Source organism: Lytechinus variegatus, chromosome 7 (genome assembly GCF_018143015.1).
Source record: "Lytechinus variegatus isolate NC3 chromosome 7, Lvar_3.0, whole genome shotgun sequence".
Taxonomy (NCBI): Eukaryota; Metazoa; Echinodermata; class Echinoidea; order Temnopleuroida; family Toxopneustidae; genus Lytechinus; species Lytechinus variegatus.
Window position 1 is genome coordinate 27,933,568 of NC_054746.1, and position 13,846 is coordinate 27,947,413.

Below are 13,846 nucleotides of genomic sequence, written 5' to 3' on the forward strand. Positions count from 1 at the left end.
CCTTTTAAAAAATTTGTTTACCCTACTATTTAATCCCGCCGAGTTACTTAGCGCAATGAGCAATGACTGAGTTGAAAGGGATGTAATTCAATTGCATGGGCTATCTTTATCACTGAGTAAACTCATTAAGTACAAATGAAGTCAAACATTGTATCCCTCGTGTAATAGATTTCACCGCCATCATTAAGGGGTCGTTCAGAGTCATCATTTTGGGTCCCACTCAGCATTGGTTGAACAAAACGCCAAAACATGCATGCTAAAATGATAACAACCTTGAGCAAAATCTATGTGATTGTGTGCCGAGATTCTAACTCTACTCAAAACTTTAAAAAATGATAATTAATGCATTTTAAGTGCATAAACATGGTTGACAGGTTGGAGGAGGATCAAATTAGGGTATAATATTTTTGTAGCATTAAAATCATGATTTTTTTTATTCTAAAAAAAAGTGTGTTTTGGGCTTTTCATGTTGAAAATATCAATGAGTTTTGGAAATAAAACAAATATGAAACACAATAGTGGAAAAAAAACATAAGTCGACTCAAAAGGAATACAGTTTTATTAACATATTTCTGGTATTTAACTTCCAGTTGTAAAGTAGATGTAAATAATTTATGGATATTTTCGAAGACGAGTACATAAATTTTCGATAACACAATTCCGATCTAATTTTTTTCAATATCTTGAGATCTGCTAACCGGATATTTCCCCTCAACCTTCGTTATTCATGAATTGATTTAATTCCTATTTCAGCGTTTATACATGTATTTACTTGAGAGAGAGAAGGCGGTACATGCATGCGCCAAAAGAAGTCAATGTATTATGACATATCCTCGTGTAGGTATCATGATACAGGTTACACAGGAGTCCAAGTGAATCTAATTTCACATTAAAACCGACAAGTTCTTCGCCAACCAATAAAACCGTGTCACCCGAGAAGCATGATACCGCGTCTCATTAATTTACCCCCATGTTTTCTTCGCGGATAAGGGAGGGGAAAACGAAGAAAGAAATAGAGCGAAATCAAATAAAATCTGTGTGACTTCATGCCTTTTCTATCTATCCAGCCGCGGTGTGCAATTAGAAAGATGAGACCTCATTGTGCATTACCACACTCAATTCCTCCTCCTCAAAATTGAATCTTCTCTGCCCTATTAAGCCTAACAATTTTCGACACTTCAACTCCTACTTTGGGAAATATGATTTGACATAATTGCTCCTATTTTTTGAGCGGGCGGTGTGTATGATTTTTTTTTCTTTCGGTCACTTGTGGCATGTAGGTTACAGAGGCGCCATATTTCATCGCGTTGCCGTTGACTACATGTTTTGTATACTAACCCTCATCCTTCAGGCTATGGGCTTAGAATTGCAGCGGAAGTCATATCAGAGTAATATTTCGTACTGTATGTTTACACAATATTTAACGTAATACGTTTCTATCAATTTGTCTAAGTGATTTTTGTCCTTTTTTATTGTTTATGATATTCCTTCGAGATCGAGAAAGTTAGTGGAATCGCGATGTCAAAATACTCTCTGTGCAAAGTACTTTACAGTTTACATGGTATATAGGTCATTTATATATGATTTAAAGTGTTTCAAACATTAATCTATTAACCGAGTGTAAATCATATTGGCTAAATGATTAAGCTTGATTATATAAGCTCGATTTATATAAGAGATAATAAGCATGTCCAAGTTTCGTTCGATCCCGTCCTTTTGCCCCCCCCCCCCCTCTCTCCCCTCCCTCTCTCTTTCTCGTTCTCTCTCCCCCACTCTTCTTCCTTTGATTGACCACCTTTCCCTCTCAGTAGACAGATTTCCCTTCTTCTCACTATCATAAACGTAATTACAACTGGACAAGCCCAGCCTGAAGATATGCACGTCATGCTATCTCTCTAATTACCAATCATTATCAACGATCCTTACTCCTTTTATCCCTTTCTCATTATTTCTCTTCTCTTCTATAAGTTGTCAGGTTTTCATCCTACTACGTCATGCAGGCCTCGAGTCATTTCTTCCTAAATGACAGTGGATTATAAAAGACAGTCTCTGCCAAAAGAACCCCTCCCACAAATGATGAGCACATTTGAACAAGTATATATTTGGTGTGATGAGTATAGCAGCGGGTATATCTTGGTCAATGATGGTTGGCGGAGGGGGGGAGGTAAATTGATAATACATTTATCACGATCTGCAAGTAGGTATTGAAATTTGTATCTCTGCAGAAATAGTAACAAAAATGAAGAAATAAATAATGATGAATAATATTACTCGTATAAGCAGTACAGAAATACACTAAGCAATTAGATATTCTTGCATAATTAACTAGTTTATGTCTTTATTCTGTGAATTTGTTTATTCATGATGTGCTTAGTTTTGAGGGTACTTTGCTAATGGCCAATGAGAGAGGCAATTAAGAGACAAAAGTACTTAAATCGCATTTATTGTGGTTGAAGTGTAAAAATGCGCAATATTGGATCTTTTTAAGAGATTTGAAGAGATCTTTAAAGTCATGCATGTTACTCATTGTCATGGCGACATTACCGTATGAAAGTGCTTATGACAATCGTTGAGATTACAAATATTACAGACGTATATTTCAGCTTCGTTAGTCATAGATCATGGTCCTCGTTTAAAGTATGTACTAATGACTTTGATATGTGACACTTTTCATAAAAAATGCTCTATATTACGAGTAGTTTCTTAGATACCATTAGTGATTCATAGTTTCTCATCCCTGTTCTTATGTGATCGATGCTTCATTCGAATTATGAAACAACTTAATAGAACACAATCATTACTTAAATTTCGTTTGGCAATAAAGTATTAACTAATTAACTTTGTTTTGCACGTTTAAATAGTGATAGCTGTCGTATAACGGAAACAGTGGTCCTCAAATCGACAGACCTGGTAATAGAGCTCATACAATTATCACAATTATCACTCATGTTAATAGAAAGTAAACAAATGCTATAATGGGTTGGTCTGCCATCAGTTAAGAGGAGGGGGGGGGGGCAAGCATGTACCCCTATGCTCACCCATGTCCATCCCGTACGACGACCTTCCCCGTAGGATTGAGGTGTAAATTGCCAAGACGGTGCTATTAGAGGGTCTTTATTGAACCACCTGTCTAAGATCTAGACTTTGTGATGAGACTTGTGGCCATCTTTCACTTATGGCGTTCCCCCGATGAGAGCGATACTTACATGAAACGTCTGGCGCAAAATGGCTCGCTTAAGAAAAGAAGGAAATTTGAAGGAAGGGGATTTAAAATGACGATCGTCTGTCAGGATAGATTCTTGTTTATTTCCCTGACACTGGCTATATTTAAATGTTCTCACTTCTTCTTGCTTTATCTTAATTCAACACAATCGCTTTCCGTCGATGTTTTGAAGATCAGGGATCATTGGTGGTCATGGTGATCATTAACTGAACATTACACGTCACTCATTCTCTTCGCCGAATTCGCTTATTTTGAAACACTTTTGTTTATAAATAGTTTGTTCCCTTGAATCTTTGAAATGTAAAAGTGTAGTAAGTGAAACAAAGTATTTAAAATGTATTCATCTACGTTGACAGGAAACAGCAAAATGAATTATCAAAAATGCATGATAAACATGAAGAGAGTATTTCGTTAGCTCATATAAATATAACTATTTTGAGGGATACCCCAAAATTATTATAAACGTGATAAATTAATACAAGAGAAAGTGGTGTGGAGATGGAAAGGGAGAGGAAAGAGGTAGAAAAGTGAGATAGATAGATAGATAGATAGATGGATGGATAGATAGAGAGAGAGAGAGATAGAGAGAGGGAGGTGGAAGTGTTCGATTGTGAATCATCACAAACTATAGCAGAACAAAGAGGTAAACGTGTCAAAATTCTACATGCAATAAAAAATATGAACGTTGATGAAAAGGAGGTAAGTCATTGAATTTATAAAACATTGCAACATGACTTTGTAATTACATTGATTCTGACCCCTATTTTAGCAAAGTTCGTAGATGATTGTTTGTTACATGGAATTCGTTCAATGTAGACATATATTATATTACTTAAAACTCATGCCATTTACTTTCAGCTATATATCTTTCAATATCTTAATTTTTTTTTTCATTTAAATTTATGGTTAGGCTTTAAACTTTCGCTTCTTTCGTATTTAAACTGCCGACATGAGAATTGGCAAGGTGCAATGAACTCCATAACAGAAAATAGAGACAAAATGCAAATGTTTTGCAGTGTGTCAAAATAGCCATCCGTGCCTCATGTGAGCAAATATTGGCCCAGTGCAATGACACCCCGCAATATCTTTTTATTCTTTCTTGTTTTTGACATTCTCAGAAAACACTCTAACCACTTTCGTCCATTCTTTTTTCAATCCTTAACACTTTCTCTTATTTGACCGTTGAATAACAAGGGTTTGTGAATACTATTTTGAGGTAGAGAATAGGAGGGGTTGGTGTAGGACGGTTTGATGGTTTGGTGGAAGAGGGAGGGCTTGTTTTCGGATCACCCTAAATGAGGAAGAGAGGTAGCACAATGGACTTGACAAGCTTACAATGGGGGCTGATTACTACCCATTCTAAGCTAAGAGGCTCAGGTATTATTGTCTTTTTAAAGCGAGATGTCATCAAGTCGGATTAGTACTCAGCGTTATATACAATGGAAAGGCAGCATGCACAGCTCCCTACTGCTGTGGTAGAGCTGAGGGCACTTTCGGGGGGGGGGGGGCTTTAATAAGTTTTAACGATGTGTGCCCACTATAATGTTTACTATTTTTGACATAAGAAAATGCCACTAATTGCCACTTTAGTACATCGTTTACCATGTAACCTTTGAAGAAAGACTCAATCGCAATAATGCTTTGTTTCATTATACTCAATTCACAACTTGAACTAGGTTATTCGAATATTTGAATAGCATGCATGAAACAGTGAATAAGACAAATGATTTCGGTAATCTTGATTGCAAATGTATATGGCTATGAATGAAAATAATGTAGATGGGACGAATAATCTCCAAACGGTGGAGTACCTTTTGTTGCATTACTATTTCTCTTGTTATCACTGATTTGACAACTAAACACATATTTGATACGTCATCATACTCGCAGTATTTAAATTATGTCATGTATTGGGCATGAATTCATGTTGAAGGTAACTCATTCATTAAGAACGTACATCATGTACGTTCTTAATGAATGAGTTACCCTCAACATGAATTCATGCCCAATACATGTACGGTACATGGATAGACCTGCTTTTTCCCATTGCACTACCAAAAATGTATTTTGATAGTGCATATTACTCAGGACATAAATAAAAAAAAACAGAGAGGGTGGTTATGTTCTTTAAAGCAGAAGATATTAATCGAAACTTTAACTGGTATAGATTTTGCCAATGGTAATAAGGGATGTACGTCAACCAATACCGCATTTCTCTGACCTGTTACCAAATTAGCTGTATGTATATAAAAAGATTATTCACAAGATATCATTTATGTTTTGAACTTTGAATTGTGGCACTAAATAAATCACTAATTGAATAAAAGTGCAAGAGTTTAGTATGAAATGATAAAGCTAATAACAAATTATATCTGAAATACACATTAAGTTAGTGTATCCGAATAGGGGTATCAAGCTTTCCCTGAAACCCATTTGTAGGTTAAGAAAGTCAAGTTGTCTTTTCAAAACGGGCTTGGGGTATAGATTTCCATTCACTCCGCCCATCACCTATTATTCCCGCCTTCCTATAGAATGAGGTAAAGAATTATCCTCTTTCAAGAGGCTTTTGTTGACTAACAAACAATCGAATGAGGATTGATTTTGTAGCGAGATAAGTGGACTGAGTAGTGATATGGGTGGGAGTTTGCCCCCCTTACAATACCCCCTACTAACGATCCTCGTTAACACCTTTCGGTTTGCGGCCAAGTTTTGAATGGGAAGAAACTATTCAAAGTTTAACTATTGTGGTCAATCGAAATTAAAAGGATCTTTAGGAGTTGGGGTAGGATAGTGTATGACAATGGAACCCCGTTCTTAAAGGAGTTGGTTCTTTGAACGACAGTTTTCCGGACAGTGAGCTCTCTTTATGGTGTCATTTTGGGGGTAGAGACTTTATTCACATTCAATATCAATTATCACAATGCAGGCTAATTAGAAATAATGAACGACGTCGTTTACCGGATTTGAGGATCCTAATCTACCATTGCATCATATAAGACTCTGATTATTTGGTAAATAATCGCCAGCGCGCTGCTGCTTCGTGGTTCGGATTGTATTGAGGGGAGCTCGGCTCAATTACATCGTCTTTCAAAATTTAACAATAATGAAAGAAATCCACCCTTTCGTATATGACCAAGTTTTAGATACAAGTCAATATGCAAATCAGTTTCGGAAAACTCAGAAAAAAAATCTATGGGATGTGAGTTGAAATTTGGCAATTCTAACTTACACGAGCAAAATTAGAAAGTTTTGATAAACACGTGCAAAATATATAGGCAGAACCGGTCTATTCAGAAAAAAGAGGACAAATGGCCAGTGAAGGAAGGTGACATTTATAGACAGGCCATTCAATATATATTTTTTTTTTTCAATGGGATACATCTATGGTGGCCACTAAATATAGTTTTCAATACAGACAAAAGTACAATATTTTTTTTATCAAATGACTGTCGATAAAATATACGGGATATTAAGAGATTGATATCTTATACAAATACAAGCGTCAAAAAGGATATTTCTTTTCTTTAATCATTATTGATTTCAGTCCATTTCGCAGATTTTGTCGTCATGATCAACATGGTCATCATCATTGTCATCATCATCATCATCATCAACAGCAGCGTCACCATGTTCATCATCATCACCACCATTATCGTTATCATAATCAACAACACCATCCTTGTTTATTAATGCAATCTATCTATGTATCTGTTCATCCATATATTAATTCTTGTTGACTTTATATTAGTTGGTCTGTTTTAATTTCCATTTTGTTATTATTTCAAATTATCAATTAGCATTTTTATTATTATTGTTTTTATGTAATTGCATATCAACGCAGTCAAGAGTATCATAAGAGAACAGAATGACAGAAGGAAGTGTCTTCCTCTGAAATAATTATTAATTTCAAAAAGAGGAAATAACGATTTCATCTTCTGCTAATGAAAACAATTTTTGCTTTGAAAATCCTTTTTTAACAAAATGTTCAGTTTCTGAATATTATTATTAATATTTTCTTAATTTTCAAGCACAAACAAAGTTTGTTCATGTATATTTTTGAATATTCATTTCATATATATATATGAATAAATTAATTAAAAACCGTTTATTAATTGTGATATCCGAAATGAGTATTATATATTTGTCAAAAGGTTCTCACGACATGTCATGAAAAAAATGTTTTAAAGAAATTTTATGAATGTATGCAGAAGAGAAAATTAAATCATATTGGATCAAATCAAATATTTAACAGTAACATACAAAAATATGTGGCGTGTCATCCTTTGTATGATGTAGATTACACAGTATGTATTGGTTATTAAAATAGTTGATATAAACATCAAAATATGACGGAAATAAACGTTATATCTAACTTTAGCATTTTCCACCAATTCTAACATTACGTTTCACATAAAAAATAGTTTTACAAATATAGGCCTACAGTATATAAAATTACATTCCGCCTGAAGTTTCGGTAAATGATCATCGTACATGCCTAATTACAAAAGTATTAATGACTTTTTTCAACCGTCGTTTCTTTGTAAAAATTTGATTAAAAAAATATTTTTGATAAAGGAGCGCTCCTCCCCTGTATGTTTTATTTACCTAGTTTAATATTATGTAGTGATTATTAAGAATAATGACATACATATCAAAACTTAAAATAGACTCTAATTAGAAGTGCAGTATTTAGAAACATACATGCAAATGAGCGAAATTAACAAAGTATTATTATCAGATCATCATTGTCCTATCTTCTAATTGCAGATACTTCAGATAGACATTGATTTCCTGGCTAATTTCTTGTGCTAAACATAGAACAGGTGAACAACAAACAATGAACGCTTTAACAAAAAAAAAACTTAATGATGTCTAACGGCTTCACGTCATATTCTGTCACATTCAAAGGAGATATATTATTCTCGCTAATGGCAGGGTATCCGGATTTAAATCTTGATTGTCCGAAATTTGTGTCAGAAAATGGACGATGCCCGAGGTTGAATAGGAAAAGGTGTGAAGCATTTCAAAGGATGGCCATTTTCTAGGCTTGAATACTTATACGCACACAAATAAAAAAAACGATTTAGAACGACCTCTATCGGCTGACATGATTCTTAGAAAGAGTTGAAGTTGTTTTTGAAATGTGCTTCTTGAAATGAAAATAGAAATACATCGTAGAGATATCTGGTCAATTTTCAAAATCTCTCTTATTTTTGTATACAGAACAATCACATTCTTAACTGAAAATATATATGACACGTATAGGTACAATAGAAATATTTACGAGCAATTCTTTTTTCATAGAATAGTCAACATACCATGAAACAGATCCCACACATTAGCCGATATCTTCTAATCATATTTTCCGTAAGGTCGAACTGAATATACACTCTTAATCAAAACAAGTATTTGTAGGGAAGTTTACCCTGACAAAAAGTTTGTCGTATAAGAAAACAGTGACAAATAATCAAAATATTGGCGAAGGTTTAAGGAAAATCCATCAGAGATTAAGAAAGTTATTTGAATTTCAAGATTTTGATATGTGACGTCATGTACGAGTAGCTGCACAATATGTAATGTTATTAAAAATAAATGAATCAATTCCAAGTTTATAATGGATCGTGATGACTAAACATTTTCTTCTTTCAGGAGTGAGTGTGATATAATTTGTCTGTTGATATACTAAAGGTAAATGCAATAAAACCCATTTTAAACTTTTTGAAAAAATGTAATTTCATCGGATATTTTTTATCCACGATACATGGGAAGCTGCTCGCATATAGCGTCACAAATAATTAGGCCTAAATGAAAAAGTGACACATTTTCGCATACTTATTACTTGGTCTGTAAAACATTTCATATGTATTTAAATCAATGTAAATCTAAATGTAAAATCATTTTCGCTCGTGCTTCGCGCACGCATTGCCTCTACGATGAGATATCTTGCTGAGTAGCCTACAATGGATCTTAAAATATCCAGTTTGTAAGTCAATATACAATAATATTTCAGCTAGTTCGGACATCGAGTTTAATTTTTATTTTTTTTTACAAAATTATTTCAAAAAGTGCTCTGTAGTATATCTCGTTTATGGTCTGAATATCGAAACTATTCAGCATTTTTTTTTTGGCAATAACTATTCTCTCCGTGGATTCCGTGAAGTTCTCAAAATATTCCTCTTCAGATCTGATTGTCAAAACTTATCAGCTAGTGCTGTGCGCTCGCATTTTGATTAGTGTATATCTTTCTATATATACATTCTTAGCTTTTCTAACAAACTATTTAAATCCCAGGGCCACTTTTCATGACAGGTTATAAGAAATTTCGGCTCGCGCTTTACACTCGCATTAAATGCATGCATCATATTCATAATTACAAAAGTGCTTAAAATGTCTAGCTTGTCAGGTCTTAGTATAAAAAAATCGCGCTCTCATTAGGCCTGTTAGATTATTAAGTGATGTAATATCCTTTGTTTGATTCCCTATCCCGTAAATTATCCTTTTTTAGATCGAAATATCAACAATTTTCAGCTCGTGCTTAGAAAGTGGAATAGGGAGATAGTAATCCTTTTCATATGATGACAAATATGCTTAGTGTCCCGTTTCTAGGTAAAAAAAAACACACCAGCTTGTTTCAATTATCAAAAGCGATCCATATCCTCTCTACATTTTTTCCTACATAGTGCTTGAAAAAGTGCTTGAAAAATTATTGACCATTTGTAAATCAGCTCGCGCTTCTCGCTCGTACTATTCATGAAAGAAGATACCCACGTATCCTATCATGATTACAAAATATCAAAAGGATATCCCGTTTTATGTCTAAATCCCATATTTTCCGATTGTGGTATATGCGCTAGTCAAATATTTTTAGTGTCATACCTATCCTATTTTATGATTACAAAAAGTGCTTAGAATAAAGATTTTTTTTGGCGGGGGGGGGGGTGGATTATCACAAATTTTCAGCTCGCGCTTTGTTGTTGAAATGTATTTCGTCTTTATGGATAATTGCAAACAGGTCCCATAGTGATCAGGCCAGTATATTTAATTATTTTGTTACATATACGCGTCTTGTTCATGATCCCAAACATTGCTCAGAGTGTTCAATTTTCAGGACAAATACACAAAAGTAAAAAAAAAATTACCTCGCTATTCGCGCTCGCATTATTTAAGTAGGGCTTATGAGATCCATTTCTTTCTAAGAATGAAGCAAAAATAGTAACTGTTAGGACTATCCCTTCGAAGAAATCAACAAAAATCAGCTGATGGGGAAAATGTGGATGAAAAAAAATCGGGAACCCTGTTGGCAAAAGCTGGATCCGCCGGTGTTTGTGTACCTACGTGCCTGTGAATAGAGTGTATTATTTTGTTATATTTAGTTTATTACTTGTTCATCATCACTGCTATTTGTTGTTGATGTTTTGTTTTGTTTTGTTAAGAGGGTCACATGGAAGACAATCAAGTTGGTGATTTATGCCACTCTGTATATAAATCAGAAATGAATAAATATATATATATATAAATATATATCTGTTTTTAAATAGTTTGGCTAAAATCATTGAGGGAGATTGCTACCCGGGTTGCTAGTAATAAACAAATTACAGAGACATGATACGGAGCAAGTGTACTTCAAAGTTTACGGACTCGTAATCAGATGCTACTTTTATTGATTTTATCTTCATCTCTTGCTTGTATGCATGTGTGCATTTGAAATAAGTGAATCCTACGGTATGTTTGTTTCTAAATGGTTTGTTGCTTTGAAGATAGTGGGGTGATACAAGGTGTAATACGCATCCCCAGGCTTAAATTTGTGCAAAAGGGATGAAAGAAGATGGTGGACATATAGAAGCAATATCGATTGAGATGGCGAAAGGGGGTAGAGAGGGGAGGGAAGGGAGATGGAAGAGAGGAAGAGAGAGAGAAAGAGAGAGAGGAGGGGGGGGTCGGGGGTCGGGGAGGGATATATACATGTGCAATGATATTCCTTCATTCGCAAAAATTATATAATTTTCCCCATTTACAAGAGTTGTTGATATTTTAACTTTCTTAGTTGTTGGGTTGGTCTGCAGCTCTAAATCATACATGTGGCCGCAATTCGGTATCAAACGGAGGTGGATACTATACAGCCCACTTTCTAAAATCATGTACCATAACATCAATAAAAGCTCACATCTTTATATGTCATTAAATATCTTTTTTCTACACCTGTTGATTAATTTTGTATACATGTGACTATATTTTTATTTGATTTTATGAAATAAAGTACCTCAGAAGAGGAAAAGAAAAAAATGTGTAAAAGGAACCCAAAAAAATGTGTAAAAGGAACAAATATATATGGCAAGTGAGGGTACATGTAAATCGAGACCGACTGTTGTGCGCTGCTTATAAACTTACAAATTATTGGCGAATACATTTCCGACCGAATAAAATTGTGATTCTGATATACACTCACCAATAAATTGGTTGATTTTGAGAATATTTGTTGGTCGGACAACAATTTGACGAATCCCTTTTAAGAGTGTATCATAAGAAATGAAATATTATTATAATGATATTGTTTGGACAATACCCGAATATTGTGCTTTAAAATGAATTCTATTTTTTAATGTGATTCATAATATAACTTCTGGCCATGAGACTAATCGTGATTGTAAATCAGATTTTGATATTTCATGTTCCATTTATTTTCATTATAATATTATATTCGTAAGCGGAGAACGGTTTTGTCAAACAAAATATACCCCTCGGTATAAGTTGCTTCACATTTTGGTCGTGCGACCTTGTTTTACGTACAAAATTGTATTGTAATGAAATCGTCGCAAAGGTCGATCTTACGATCAATCTCGAATGGCTTAATCATGTATGAATCGCTTGTCTGAAATATGTTTTTCCAATAGTATTGAGCCGACTTGTTGATATTTTTTCCACAGACGGATGACGAGACGACATTCTATCATGGATTGCTGTACCGGGAGACACTCCCGTTCCGAATGCCGCTCATCTATTTTCATCTCGGTTTTTGTTAGTTACCATTGGGTTATATACAACCATCATCGAAATTTGAAAATTCATCTGCAACGAAAAATTAAAAAAGCAGCTGTAGATGAGAACTACACATGTTTGAATTCTGATAAGGGCAGTGCAAAAAAAAAGAAGAAGATCTCGTATTGAATTACCGAAAGCGAAAATCATGCTTAGTAATGCGTCAAGGAAGCCTCGGGTAAAAACCCTTAGTATTGCTCACAGAACAGGCCCCATTCGGATGTATGTTCATACGAGCTGTGGTGGCGGTTTAAAGTCACATTGAGCAGTAACGCAATGAGCAAGAAAACAAATGAGGGGGGCTGATATGCTGGGTGGAGCAAAGATTTCGCCTTTTTAATTCATAAATATAATTACCTTTAATTTTCCATGCTTTTTTTCTATGTAGTGCAACATTTTGTTATATATATATTTTTTTTTGGGGGGGGGAGTGGGGCAAGCCCCTCCCCAATTGTTCACCTGTGCTATTAAGGACACAATTTGGGTGGTGCGGTGGGAGCAGAAGAGGTTTGACAGATTTTCTTCCACCTCTCCACTCAAAGCCAGAAGCCTCAGTAAGCATTTCATGCACAATGAATTATATTCAGCAAAATTCATACGGTCTCAAAATGTATTCAGATCATAAAAATGAATATAATTTAAATCAGTAATAGAAAAAGAGGCAATTTACTCGATTTGGTTTACGAATGTGTCGTTCATTACCATCATAATGAGTAGAAAATCCATAGAAAATACACTATTCTCAAGTAAATAGTAGTGAGGTTATTTATAAGCGACCTCCAATTAGACTGGCTTCTAAAGCCCTCTCATGTGAACGCCGCTCCTCTATAGCCCTTATAGACATGACTCTGAAGGCGGGGCGGTAAGGTGTGAAAATTAGGGCAAATTAGGAGTCGAGGGAGAATATCGCACACGAACAATGAAAGTCACCAACGTCCCTACGGCATGGACATAAACACGACGATAAACATACACCATCTTAAGATGAGCAAGAACAATATGGAGCAGAGCAGAGAATGAGAGGAGAACGGGAAAGAATAGGAGTTAACTAGGTTGAATACGATTGAGAGAATGAAAGCGAAGAGGGCAAAGAGATGCTCAATTCGAGGGACCACTCAAAATGCAATTTATCTGTCACCGAACATGGAAAGTTGATTGTACTTTGCGGTAATGAAGCCAAGTTTTGTTATGTTGCCGTCCTTTCACTCCTTCTCACTCTTTCCATTCTATTCTGTTTAAATGGGGGAGGAAATTAAGTCGAGACCTGTTGGCTTACTTTGGGCTAGAAGCCGCCAACGGGATGTTATCTGTGTTTGATGTGAAGTCATTGTATTGGGGGAAAGCGCGCGTTGTCATGTGTGGTGTGCTTTGCTTATCTACAAACATACAACCGGGTTTAATTGGGACTCAACATGATCTGTGACCCCGGGGCGGAAAGAGTTTAGTGACATTGTCGGCGGTGATTATCACTACGAACAGCGAGGTGTTTGAAACTATAAGAATTAAGTAAGGATATCTTGTTCATGGCTATACCTGTAGCAAACTTATTCTTCAGCAATCTTCTTTTCCACTTTTTTTTTTACTTCT